Source organism: Haematobia irritans, chromosome 1 (genome assembly GCF_050003625.1).
Source record: "Haematobia irritans isolate KBUSLIRL chromosome 1, ASM5000362v1, whole genome shotgun sequence".
Lineage (NCBI taxonomy): Eukaryota > Metazoa > Arthropoda > Insecta > Diptera > Muscidae > Haematobia > Haematobia irritans.
In genome coordinates this window covers 199,445,129-199,459,244 of record NC_134397.1, presented here as the reverse complement: position 1 = coordinate 199,459,244, position 14,116 = coordinate 199,445,129, and the positions used below count along the sequence as shown (strand labels likewise).

The 14,116-nt window shown below is 31.5% G+C and overlaps 1 protein-coding gene across 1 annotated transcript in view; it reads left to right on the top strand.

Annotated features, from left to right (window-relative positions):
* Positions 1–14,116, top strand: part of Osi9 (DUF1676 domain-containing protein Osi9) — a 41,559-nt gene that overhangs the window by 25,898 nt on the left and 1,545 nt on the right. The gene's annotated exons all lie outside the window — the stretch shown is intronic.

Sequence of the window (14,116 nt, the reverse complement as noted above, 5' to 3'; positions counted from 1 at the left end):
ATATAATACGCAATTGTCGGCACAAGGATTAATCGGATGAAAAGTTTTTAGCAAACTTTTCATCTTGTCCATTTATTGACATTTCCAACAAACTTTGCTGGCTCTTTTGCTGTTTAAGTAAATGTTTTAATAGTAAAATTTTATTAAAGTGCATCCTCTCACTGTCCATTTTGAGCCATCATTACCACCATTTATAGTTAAGTATTTCTGACATCAATGTAAACTTGAAAAGGCAAATACATGGATGTGTAACTTGTCAGCAAAGAAATGGAAAACTTTTAATTACAATCAAGAATCTTTTGTGTGTTGAAAACTTTGCCGGAGCAGTGAGGATGAGACAAAATGTCTTTGTTGACTTGTCGCCATCGGGAAAATTCACTCTATGTTGTCGAAAGTCAATCATTTTCCACAAGAACAAAAAATCAGATTAAAACCCATAGCAATATTTGTGACATAACAAATAACATGAACTTGCTCTGTTGTTTACGTGACAAGTCCTGAGGCCACAAAATTTCCTTTGAATTACATGTCATTCACACATCGAACTGCTGTTTTAGATACACAAGGGGAAAATCTGACCATTCCACAAAGGAATATCCCGAGGACAGCATATGACACTTTATCTTGTAAATAATTGTATTTTATTGACAATTGTATTATATGTCCCATAAAAATTCAATAACGATTGATAGACGATGAACATTGAAACCCTCTAGGTCCTTTGAGATGCAAACATTGGATTTCCAAGGTGTATTGACCTCTTGAATAATATTTATTTATTTTTTTTTTGAAAATCTCACACATAGTCCGGGAAACATAATGGTGAATGACGGTAATATACACTCAAATAATAGTGACCTCACATGGGCACTGAAATCAATTTAACTTTAGTTTAGTTCATGGAAATTTGTTATGTTTTAGTAAAAATTCCCCCAATATGAAATAGTTTCCTTGACTTAATAATTTTTTGTGTACCTTCCCAGCAGAACAAGCGTCGCCAAAAAAGTAATGAAAATGTTCTTTTTGGTGGTGGTGCAAAATTTACGCAAAAGCGATGAATTGAGCATGGGATTGTCATAGGACGGAAGTCCTCCATTTCAACAGTCGTTGAACTGAATTTGCATCACTTCTTTAGGTGTGATCCGAATTCAATGTTTTGGATGTAAATTAAAAAATTCTATGATATTTTGTCAAATAAATAATTTTTATAACTTTTTATAATTTTTAATGGATTCTAAGGCTTTTCGGAAACGTTGACCTCAAATATTTTCAAAAATGCAAAATTTTTTCACATTGATTTTAGCATTTTATTCCACAAAATTTAAATAATTTGTACCATTTTATTTATTTTATTTATCTTTTTATTAAACCGTCCCGGTTTGCATCTCTATTTATTTCTCTATACTAACTCTCTCTCTCTCTCTCTCTGGCGCTCTTTGAATAAAGTATCACAACATATATATGTTTACTCGAAATTTGTAAATTTATATATGTTTACATTCACACATATTATTTTTATGAAACATTCATGCCCCAAACATAATATATTCTAACATATTAACATATGTGTCCCAAACATTTTGTGTTAGTTTAGGAACATTACATGTTTGCACTTAAATATATTGTGTTTAAAAATTGTGCCCGAAACACATTTTGTTTATATCGGAACATATTAAAAACATATTTTTCTAACAGTGTTGAAACAAAAAAAGTTAAAATTGCACATTAAAAGTATGAAAAACCAGGTTATAAAAACATGAATTAAAAGAACTTCCTGGGTAGTTAAAATAAAGAACATCATTGGGAGAGCATCTTCTGGAAGTGCTTTTAAAGTTGTGCCTTTGGAAGAACTTCCAAAAATTTTCCTGGGTTAGTTAAATGAACTTAGGAAGAGAAAAAAATATTAACAAGTGAAGCAACAACATTTACTAAATTCGTATTTTCCACAAATTTTCATAAATATTCTAACATTCAAATTAATATTCACTTATTTGTGTCGTCTGCCAATATGAAAAGTTTTGTTAGTTTAAAATTTTAATTTTTACATTTTCGTTCCTGGTGGGTTCTCTTGTTTTGAGTAGCTGCTATATAATGCAACAAAGTAAAGCCCTAATTTTCCCAAAAAAATATTCGGCAACGTCAAATTTTAGAATATGTTTAGATTTGGATAACTTTGGTACGAAATACTCGTATGGACTTCAAACGGACGACGAAGCCAACACACGCTACACGAAAGTGGTTCCGTGATATTTTTGTCCATTCCCAATGATGCGCTGTCATGAGATGATCGACACTTTGACATTGTTTAGTGCCAAACTTACTCTCCAAAATGTCTCAAAAGGGGCAAAAGTCCAACACTAAATTTTTTCCTCCAGCGGAGGCGGCTTGACGGCTAAGCCAATATAAATTTGTCTATTAGGCGGCGCACAATTATCCATTATAAAATCAATTTGATGTTGTACGATAAAGCATACAATAAAATTTACATTTCATTCCAATTTTCTGAGCTAAATTATTATAACAATTTCATATTGATCGGTTATGGCCGGAAAGTTCAACACTTTGGCAAAAATACAACAATTATTAATATATTTTTGATTAATTGACGGCTAAATTTGAGTCGAGATGAGTCGATATATCCGGCGACTAAGGCTAGCTTATTGTGATTTCGTTTGGGGAAAAAAGTGTTGCATACACCCTCAAAAAAATCGCTTCTTTAACATATGTTCCAAACATATTTTGCAGGAAGCACATATATTATTGGATACTGCCGAAACATTAATATGTTTGTTTTATGTGAACATATTATATGTTTGGAAGCATTTTGAGCCCAAAAATATTATATGCTTGGAAGAATTTTTCCCAAAGACATTTGTGCTCATTCCCTAACATACTCGTAATTTTCACTTCCACGAAATATTTTAGTTCTTGGCACCTTTTTCTGTAATACAAATAATGTTGAAGAAATTATTCACTTTTAAAAATTTTTTAAATTTTACCTTTCGCCTACACGGAGAATCGAACCGAGAACCATACAGTTTGTAAGCCAACACACTATCCACTGGGCTACGTAGCTGTTATAGTCACCAGTAGATAATTATCGTTATAAGTTACATTTATATAGCATAGTTTGCAGCGCCCACGAGCCCATGCAAACATAACATTATTTAACAGAAACATACATGTGTTTGCCACGTGGAGCAGTGGTTAGCATATCTGCCTTGCATGCAAAGGGTCGTGGGTTCAATCCCTACTCCGACCGAACACTTTTTTTTTTAATTTACACATTTATTTTTTTACTATATTAAATTTTTATAATGAAACTTCGAAATGTGGGTTATCAAAGATTTATAGTCAGTAACAGTGTTTGATATAAACGAAATTGACTGATTTTTGGATAAATATTATTTTTTTATTGCAAAAATAACAATTTTGTAACAAAAACTGTTGGAAGGAATTCAAAAACTCTAACAAAAGAAGAACGTGGAGTCGAGTATAAACATACATAAATAATTTTATAATATAAACATAAATTTATTTAGGCGTGAACAGTTTTTTACTAGCATTTAACACCATCGCTCTAAAATGTACTTTATTTTTCTTTAATAATTCCTTTTAAAGAAAATAAACTTTTTAAATTGTTTTAGCTGCAAAACTCGAACATAATGCCCGCTTTTATATTGTCCGTCAACTGCTCGTGGACTACTTATTAATAAAGAGGAACTAAACTTTGTTTTTATACATTTTACTGTGTAATTTTTCACTATTTCCTCCTTATTTCATTTTACTATCCCAACTCTACAAAGAGTATAGTGCCCTGTCGTTATTTTTATGAAGACGCCTGATTTCTTTTAACGAACCAATAAAAAAATTGCCAAAATGATAAACAAAACACATGTCCACACATCCACACATGCTCTCAAGGCGAAAACATATGCTGTTTGTTTTTCAAATGTCTCTTCTCTTGGTTCCGAATGTTCATTCTCTTTATTCAAATTAAATAATATTTAGACTTAAGCACATCAAATTTTTGGCCTGATGATAAAACAGTTTTCCGAAACAACATACAAGCGGTTTCACAGAAATTTTTGTCTTTTGATTCTTTCGCTGTGTTATGTTGATATCTTTCGTCAACTCTCCCGGTTTCCATCTCTATTTCTTTCTCTGTCACTTTGAATAAAATATCACAACATATGTATGTTTAGTCGAAATTTGTAAATTTATATATGTTTGCATTCACACATATAATTTTTATGAAACATTCATGCCCCAAACATAATATATTCTAACATATTAACATAGATGTCCCAAACATTTAGTGTTAGTTTAGGAACATTACATGTTTGCACTTAAATATATTGTGTTTTAAAATTGTGCCCGAAACACATTTTGTTTATATCGGAACATATGAAAAACATATTTTTCTAACAGTGTACGAATGGTACAACAGTGTTGCCGAAACCCCTTGCAATGACAACCCGTTTACGTGTGAAAAATTAACAAAATCAAAATGATATAAAATCAAAATAAAAGAAATTTGGCGGAAATATTTCGATTATTATTAACAACTATTATTAAATAACGGAGCCACAGTGGTGCAATGGTTAGCATGCCTGCCTTGCATACATAAGGTCGTGGGTTCGATTCCTGCTTCGACCGAACACCAAAAAGTTTTTCAGCGGTGGATTATCCCACCTCAGTAATGATGGTGACATTTCTAAGGGTTTCAAAGCTTCTCTAAGTGGTTTCATTGCAATGTGTAACGCCGTTCGGACTCGGCTATAAAAAGGAGGTCCCTTGTCATTGAGCTTAACATGGAATCAGGCAGCACTCAGTGATAAGAGAGAAGTTCACCAATGTGGTATCACAATGGACTGAATAGTCTAAGTGAGCCTGATACATCGGGCTGCCACATAACCTAACCTAACCTAACAACTATTATTGGAATCTCGATTAACACGCAAATTTTTCTTGAACTAAGGGAAATTGTTAAATCTTATGATTTTATATATTTTTAATGACCTTACTTCTACTTCAGAGTACAAATTAATTACATCCTCAACAAAGTTTTTAACTCGCCGTTGGTCATTTCGTCCAAGCAATGATATTGTAACTTCTTCATCGTCGTCAGAAGAAGTACTCTCCAAGAGAGCATCTACAATGGTGTTGGCAAAAAAAAAAAAAAAACAAAAAACGCATTTGCTTTTTGCATTTTTTATTATATTAAACATATTTAATATCGAATTTTGTTGTCGCGGCACTAAACAATTGATATGTTTCTTCTTGGTAAATTAATCAGCTGTGTTGAAGAAATTGAAAAGCAACCACAATACACGCGTCCCGCTCTATCTTTCGTATTTGCAACAACGCTATTATTTAGGTCGAAGAATAGAACGTGCATATTTTGGGTAGGCTGCACTGAATTTTCCAATCGAACAAAAAATTTTGATTTATAGGTGTAAGGTGTAAAATATGCAACATATTTTTTACCAATCGAAATCACCATTAGGTATAGTGGCAGCCTGATATTTCAGGCTCACTTCGACTATTCAGTCCATTATGATACCACAGAGGTGAACTTAGAAATTAGAGTTACCTGAAGCTCGTTCAATTCAAGAGTGGGTTCGTAGTCAAGGAGATCCTTCATTTTAATTTATTTATTTATTAAAAGTTTAAAACCATAATAAATTATGATAGCAAAAGTGGAAGGTACTAACAATAAAGTTCTTAGGTTGGGTTTATATTTACCTCCACAAAAGCTCATTTTTTAACTGAAGCAATCTCATACGGTTGAGTATAATGTTGACCATCCTTAATTCCAACGAACAAACAGTTGAGCATCATTCCGTCTTCTAAGAAATTAACTCCAATCGAAAAAAGAACTATGCAGTGAGAAGTTTTGATGCCTATTTGTTACACACTCTACCAGAAAAAATATCACTTAAATATTTCCATCTAAAAGTCTGATTAAATCTAAAAACGTACAAATTAATAAAATTAAAAAAATAAAATCAGTTAAGAAAATAATTTAAAATATGAATGTCTTTAATTAAAATACTAATTGGCATAAGTGATTTTAATTAAAAATATAATTGAATTGAAAAAAATGGGAAATAGTTTTTTTCTATATACCATGATATTCGTTGGCTCATTAAAATTTGACTCAAATTCAAGGAAAAATCAAACTATAATCACATTCAAAAGCAAAACTTAGGAAAGTGCCTTATCAAAAAAAAAAAAAAAATGCACAAGAAAATTATTTCATCTAAAATTGAAATAGTACATTTTTTAATTGAATAAATTAAAAAAATGGTTGAAAATGTGGTGAAGTTCAACTAAATAATTGATTACCTAAAACAAAAAATGAATTGACAGTGTTAATTGAAGACATTGTTATATCCAATGTATTCTTTGATAATTTATTATTTTAGCGATCTATGCGGTTTTAAATCTAGGATCAATAAACATAAAATTAGGATACACCTTTAATTTTTCGAATTTTTATCCCTTAAAGCTATTCACTTACAAACAAATACAAGTTTAAAAATCCAAATTATAATGGATACTGTGGTTTTAAATCTAGGATCAATAAACTTAAACTTAGGATACACATTTATTTTTTCGCATTTTTATCCCTTAAAGCTATTCACTTACAAACAAATACAAGTTTAAAAATCCCAATTTTATATTGGATACTTCAAAGAAAAACTTTTCATAATTAAAAAAAAAATAAACCAAAGATACCAAATTCTCAAAATAAATAATTTGTAAAGTTTTTATCTTAAATTTACACGGACGAAAAATACTGTTTTTCATATGTTTGGGTGTAAAAATTATATGTTTGGAACTCAAATTTTTGACACAATATTTTCAAGTGGAAACATATAATGATTATAAACTAGCATAACATGTTTGGGACATATACGTTTATATGTTAGAACATATTATGTTTGGGACATAAAATGTTTGTAAATATAACATGCTTAGATGCAAACATATATTAATTTGGAAATAGTCTATAAACATATATGTGTTTAGAAAGAGAGACCTAGAGAGTATGTTGCAAGTAAAATAATGGAAATAACCAGGTGGCGCCTTAAAAATATATCCAAGCAAAGAAAATTTCATTAAAATTTGTTACTACCATTGTATATATGCCCTAAGGTGAAACATAACATGCTTCAACAATACAAACAATATTTTGTTTGGACCAATCCTATGGTGAAACATAACATGCTTGAACAATACAAACACTATTTTGTTTGGACCAATCCTGAAAATATATATGCTTGAAGCAAAATGTGTTTGGGGTATATGTTACAGGATCGTTTTTTTTTTTTTTGAGGGTGTACATATTCAATATTTCAGTTCATTTAAGGACGATTTATTTAATTCAAAAATGTGTTTCTTTACTTTAAGAAAAAATTTGTCTTATTTCAACGACATTCAACTTTAACGGAGGGACGCAAATTTCTAAAATAGGTGTCCTAAATTTATTAAAAAAAATTGTTGATCAAAAGATTATAAGCTTTATTTTAATTAAAATTTCATTATTTCAAAGAAATTTGTCTTTATTATTTTGTAAATTGCACATCCTAAAATCTAGGTTGCGTAATCATTAATATCATGTAAATATGTTTTTCAGTGTATGATAGAATATTAAAGCTATGACAAAGTTGTTTATATTTTCCAACTAATTTCGAAAATGTTGTACTTTTAAGTAGAATCGAAATCTCCATAATCACACCCCACTGTGCAATGTGTCATCGTTATGAGTCCAGCCATTCAAAACCTGTCTCCACAAATGAATGCCAATAACTGGCAATTTCATTTAATTGGTCACTTGTAGGCCACAAGTCTAACATTGTAAATTGTTTACCGTTACCACCCAATATAAATACCATTTTGCAAAACTCTAATTGCATTTTAATTAAATTTCTACCACATAATTAAATGGGGGCTCTAATGATAAATTTTCTTTTCAATAACCAAACGCAATTAAATTGACATTTATTGGCATATAATATTGAAAACAAAACGTTTCCCAGTTTTGGAATTTCAAGAATTATTGCTTTGGCTTTTTTTTAGGCTTCATTGACTGTGTAAATGGGTCAATTTAAACAAGAATTTCATTTGCACTTTGCTGGCTTTTCAGAATAGCTGGTGCTAATTTGAATCTATAAAAAAGTGAGCATGGAATGAATGAAAGTGTGTTAAGTCCAAATAGAAAATTATTAATATTTTCCCGGAAAGACCATTTAAGCTGAAATCCTAATATGAAATGTTTGCATAACTCATTTTTATTTTTTATTTATTTATTGATAATTAATATAAGCTTGTGTACAGTAGAATACTAGGATATATACAAATTTAAGGAGATTAGTCTTAGTGACTTTGCAACTTGAATATTTACAAAAAATTTTGATATTACAATCAATAGTTTATAAATGAATAAACGATCGAAGGAGAAAGCGCAAAAAACCTTACAAACAAATTTTATAAAAAAGAGAAAAAAAAAATAAAAACTACTGTATATAGTAACTCATTTTTAGTTTTAGTTAAAAATACTCATGTATTATCTATTTTAATATCTCTCAGTAGGGTTGCACTCATAGGTGGATTCCATATTATATGGAATTATGACGCCTATAAATGACACCAAAAACACCACATTAACACCAAAATAAAAAAAATATTTATTTGTATATCTATTTTATGCTTAATAAAATTTTGTATGGAAGACACCTAGTACTCTATTAAGAGTACTAATGGTATCTGATGCTTAATGAGGCCAATCTAATTATCATACTTTTTGGCACTAACTTAACGAGAGTGAAAGAATAAGGGCCAATTCTTGTTACAAATTCAAATGTAGTTGCTCTTCAATTATAAGAATAGAGTTTATTTAAGAAGAAACTTATTCGTTATAGAGTCCAAGTGTATGATTTTATTTAGATAGGAAATAGTACAAAGCTATTGTTGATGGACTACAAGTGAATAAAATTTTCAAATGGCAAAAACAATTTTAAAACAAGTATATACAGTACTAAGTTCGGCCGGTCCGAATCTTAAATACCCACCACCATGAACCATATATTAGGGTTTCCTTTGAAATTTCAGGAGGGCTTGAGGACTTGAGGACACTTCCCGAAGTTAAATTTAAAGATTTCACTTATGAGGACTATATCAGATTCTGGATTTATAAGAACCATTTTTGTTTGAGTTTTAGAGGAATCATTAACATCTCTTGTAAGTGTGCAAGAAAATTATAAAATAACGTCTTGATTTGAAATCTTAAATCTGTAGAAGTAAAATCTGGAAATTTTACATTGAGTTTCAAGCAGTTTTCATGATCAGTGCGCCTTCTACACCCTCAAGAAGTGAAGTCGGTCTATATGGAGGCATTACCAAATGGACCGATAAAAACTTAAGCCGATACACGTTTTTGTGAGCCTAAAATACCAAAATATTTACAATTTCAGGCAACTCAGATAAAAACTACGGTTTCTAGAAACCCAAGAAGTTAAATCGGGAGATCGTTCTTATGGGGGCTATACCAAAATATGGACCGATACTCACCATTTTCGACACACCTCTTTGTGGTCCTAAAATACCTCTAGATTTCCAATTTCAGACAAATTGGATAAAAACTACGGTTTCTATAAGCCCAAGACCCCAAATCGGGAGGTCGTTTTATATGGGGACCATACCAAAACATGGACCGATACTCACAATTTTTAACACACGTATTTGTGGTCCTACAATACCTCTAGATTTCCAATTTCAGGTAAATTGAATAAAAACTGCGGTTTCTATAAGCCCAAGAAGTAAAATCGGGAGATCGGTCTATATGGGGGCTATACCAAAATATGGGCCGATACTCACAATTTTTGGCACACGTATTTGTGGTCCTACAATACCTCTAGATTTCCAATTTCAGGTAAATTTAATAAAAACTGCGGTTTCTATAAGCCCAAGAAGTAAAATCGGGAGATCGGTCTATATGGGGGCTATACCAAAACATGGACCGATACTCTCCATTTTTGGCACACCTCTTTATGGTCATAAAATACCCCTAGATTTCAAATTTCAGGCAAATTGGATAAAAACTACGATTTCTATAAGCTCAAGACCCCAAATCGGTAGGTTGGTTTATATGGGGACTAAATCAAAACCTGGACCGATATAGCCCATCTTCGAACTTGACCTGCCTGCAGACAAAAGACGAGTTTGTGCAAAATTTCAGCACGATTGCTTCATTATTGAAGACTGTAGCGTGATTACAACAGACAGCCAGACAGACAGACGGACAGACGGACATCGTTATATCGTCTTAGAATTTCTCCCTGATCAAGAATATATATACTTTATATAGTCGGAAATCGATATTTCGATGTGTTACAAACGGAATGACAAACTTATTATACCCCCGTCACCATTCTATGGTGGTGGGTATAATAACACATGAAAAGATAACGAAAGTCAGAAAAATCCATTTTTTTTTTTTCTTTTATATGAAGATTTGCTCAATGAGGTTAATTTGGAAGTTGTTCACAAGGCCATTAACGTAGCTAGACAATTTTCCTATGGGGGGCTATAGCCCCCCTAGCTAAAACTTTATAGGTTGAACTTATAGGTTCAACTAATGTTTTATTTGATAAAATTGAATAAAGAAATAGACATCAAAATAACTCAACAATCAATTTATAATAAAGCAACTAAAAGTACCCTATGGGAAGTTGGTGCAAATTGCCACTGACGGACCTGTCACAGAACTGGTACCTGTGCTGCAGTTAGTTGCAATTTTCACATTTAGTGAAATAAAATTATCAGAATAACCTTGTTTTTTCATTTCGGGTTCGATTAGGAGCCCAAATTGAAAGAGATTTCTAAGAGTTTGTCCGAGACTGGTTCCTGAGGACCTGTTTATGGGTTGCTCCTGCTAAATTGTCCCAGGACGTGTCCTTTGGATGAGTCTAAGACGCGTCCTAAAATGTAAGTGTACTCCGCCAATGACAAACCCATGTTAAAGTGGACGGTCCCTTCCATACGTTTTGATCAGAACTGGGACTGGTCCATACACACCAGGGACTAGTCCTGTGCCAATTCTGTGGTTGATCCATTTCCCGTAGGGTAGTTCCACACTTTTCCCAGCAAAAAATTGGGAGTTGTTCTAAACGCTCAACTTTAAAAGCACTTCCAAAAATGTCTTCACATAGAAGTTAACTATTTTAACTACACAGGAAGTTTTTTACTTAATTTTTTTTATATTTTAATGCGTAATTTTTTGTTTTCTTTTTTCAAATAGTTTAAAATTTTTACAAAATTTACAAATTATTAAAATTTTGCCACAAAAATGCTAAATCCATTATAGAAAAATCGATAATATTTGAAAAACGTTTCAAACAAGCGTTAGAATGCATTAAAAATCATAAAAAAGTATAAAAATTATTTATTTGGGAAAATATCAGAAAATTTTTAATTCACATTCAAAACACTGAATTCGGATCACACATTAAGAAGTGATGCAAATTCATTGCAACGGTTGTTGAAACGGTGGACATTCGTTCTATGACAAGTTCATATTACATCGCTTCTCCGCCGATTTTATACCATTTCCAGACCCAAAAAGAACATTTTCACTTTTTTTGGCGACACTTTTTTGCAGCATTATTAAGATATTACTTTACGAAAGAATAGTTTTAATATCAATTACTATTTTTTATTCAATTAAATCATAAGTTCAACCACAGCTTTATTTCATAAATATCAGTCTTCTACCACAACCCAAGTAATTCGATTGTGCATGAAAGTCTTTAGTGGAACTTTGTGCGTTGTACGAGTATATACTTGTTTAATTTTTATAAAAATGTAAAATCGTAAATAGGTTTTATAGCCCGTAAAATTCAGAAAACCTAAATTTATTGCGAAAACTGACTAAAACAAAAGCTTTTTATATAACACCTCAAAAGAACTTTTTGTGAAGTGAAAATAAAGTCAATTTTTTGGACGTACATTAAAGGTAATGACTTAGAAAGAACTTCCAAATTTTTTTTACTGGGTAATTAATCCTATATAAAATTTTCGTCCGAATTTCATTGTGGTACAATAATTAGCAAGCCTAGCATACAAAGGGTCGTGGGTTCAATTCCAGTTTCGGCAAAACAACACTCAGTGGTAACAATTAACAAATTAAAATTGAACTAAATTCAATTTATTTTTTTGAGATTTCTCTAATGCTTTGTTAATATAACAAAAATTTAATGACATTTTCAACTATCATTTACGAAGTTCTTCCTTCTCATATAAGCAAAAATGGACTAAAAGTAATTAACCATGATACAGTTCATTTTTATTATTTTTGATGCTTTAGTTAGAATTGAACTAATTTGTATATTCTTTGAAATTTATACTCACGTTTAGTTCATAAAGAGTTTGACAAATACTTGGAATAAAGAACATTTTATTGGGCTGGCGAATATTTCTCTATAAAAAATTAAAATAATATAAAATATTTTTTTTGCAATAAACATAAAATTTCATGTGTTTAACAATGGATTTTTTCTATGTACTTTAAATATAAAAAAGTATATACGGCCGTAAGTTCGTCCATGCCGAATCTTATGTACCCTCCACCATGGATTGCGTAGAAACTTCTACTAAAGACGGTCATACACAATTGAATTACTTGGGTTGCGGCCGATGGCAAGGCATCTTAAAAGTTCTTAACATCATCTTCTAAATTGTAAGTTAGTCCATGCGGGATACATATTAGACAAAAGAAAGGTCGATACGTATTTAAGAATATATCCAGTTCTTGACCGGTATATATAGGGAAGAAATAATTACGAACCGATATGAACTTTTTGTGCGGTAATTATAGAGCCAGAATTGAAATATGGTTGTCACTTTATGTGGGGGCTATATACAATTATAAACACGATTCTATCAAAAATGGCAGATTTTTTACTGTTTGGTAGATTGGTAGAATTCTTGATGTTTTGGAAGATCTTCATCTCTAAATGAGAACTATAGAAATAACATTTTGACAAAATTTTCTACAGAAATGAAATTGTGAAAAAATTTTTTATAGAAATAAAATTTTGACAAAATTTTCTATAGAAATAAATTTTTAACAAAATTTTCTATAGAAATTATGTTTTGACAAAATTTCATGTTTTGACAAAATTTTCTATGGCAATAAAATTTTGGTAGATTATTTTTGACTCGAGTGGCAATAGTGATTATGAACCGAAAAGGGCCAATTTTTCTGTGATTGGGGACCAATTTTGGCATGGTTGTTATCGGTCATATACTAGCGTAATGTACCAAATTTTAACCGGATTGGATGAATTTTGCTACTTCAAGAGGCTCCGGAGGTCAAATCTGGGGATCGGTTTATATGGGGGCTATATATAATTATGGACCGATATGGACAAATTCTGGCATGGTTGTTAGAGACCATATACTTACACCACGTACCAAATTTCAAACGGATCGGATGAATTTTGCTCCTTCAAGAGGATCCGGAGGTCAAATCTGGGGATCGGTTTATATGGGGCTATATATAATTATGGACCGATATGGACCAATTTTTGCATGGTTATTAAAGACCATATACTAATATCATGTACCAAATTTCAGCCGGATCGGATGAAATTTGCTTCTCTTAGAGGCTCCGCAAGCCAAATCTGGGGATCGGTTTATATGGGGCTATATATAATTATGAACCGATATGGACCAATTTTTACACGGTTGTTAGAGACCACATACTATTACCATGTACCAAATTTCAGCCGGATCGGATGAAATTTGCTTCTCTTAGAGGATCTGCAAGCCAAATCTGGGAATCGGTTTATATGAGGACTAACATATATATATAATTATGGACCGATGTGGACCAATTTATGCATGGTTGTTAAAGGCCATATACCAGCACTATGTACAAAATTTCAGCTGGAGCGGATCCAATTTGCTTCTCTTTGAGGCTCCGCAAGCCAAATCTGGGGATCGGTTCATATGGGGGCTATATATAATTATGTACCGATGTGGACCAATTTTCGCATGGTTGTTGAGACCATATACCCACATTATGTAACAAATTTCAGTTAGATCG